This window comes from Penaeus monodon, chromosome 21 (genome assembly GCF_015228065.2).
Source record: "Penaeus monodon isolate SGIC_2016 chromosome 21, NSTDA_Pmon_1, whole genome shotgun sequence".
Taxonomy (NCBI): domain Eukaryota; kingdom Metazoa; phylum Arthropoda; class Malacostraca; order Decapoda; family Penaeidae; genus Penaeus; species Penaeus monodon.
Window position 1 is genome coordinate 29,502,714 of NC_051406.1, and position 651 is coordinate 29,503,364.

Sequence of the window (651 nt, forward strand, 5' to 3'; positions counted from 1 at the left end):
ACTTCAGCAAACGAGGATATTGAGAAGGGATCCTTCATAAGATGCATTCTTCCTAGACGATCTCCGTATTGAAACATATGATGATGATGTTGGGAAAGTTGTAATGTCCTGTTGTTTCCCCCAAACCATATAAACCTGCTTAATATTTTAACAATACACCCTGCAACCAACGAATCACCATCCGTTTGTCTAACATGTGATTATCTTTATTGCTGTTATTAATATGTATGTGTCCTTATTGCAGGTGTGGATAACTTTGTACTTTTCAGATTTCAGACTGTTTGACAGCAAGGCGCCTTAAACTTCCGTATTCAAGATGGTACACCGTGTCCCCCACCACCGACAACAGATATTTATTGTCCACATCACAGAAGATACAAAATCCAACCAACTAACACTTCCCTGCCCTCCCCCCACGCCCTTGCCTTCAGAAGTGAAATACTCAGCCACCCTCGTCCGTGGCTTAGGTTGCATTCACTTGAGCCTCGGTGCCGTTACTTTCGTGTTAGGATTACTAGGTACGTAATCGTATCTGTAATGTCAAAAGTGAAACTCCTGTAATTATTATCAACTGCTGTCATTACCAAAACCCTATCATTAACCATGAAAAAGGCTTTCCACGACATTTTTAAAAATGTAGAATTATAGTGA

At 40.4% G+C, this 651-nt stretch overlaps 1 protein-coding gene across 1 annotated transcript in view; it reads left to right on the forward strand.

Moving 5' to 3' along the window:
• Window positions 1–269: 269 nt before the first annotated feature.
• LOC119586727 overlaps window positions 270–651 on the forward strand; it is a gene marked incomplete at its 5' end in the record, with an annotated part of 24,566 nt that continues 24,184 nt past the window's right edge. Inside the window, 1 exon segment of the mRNA XM_037935455.1 lies at window positions 270–518.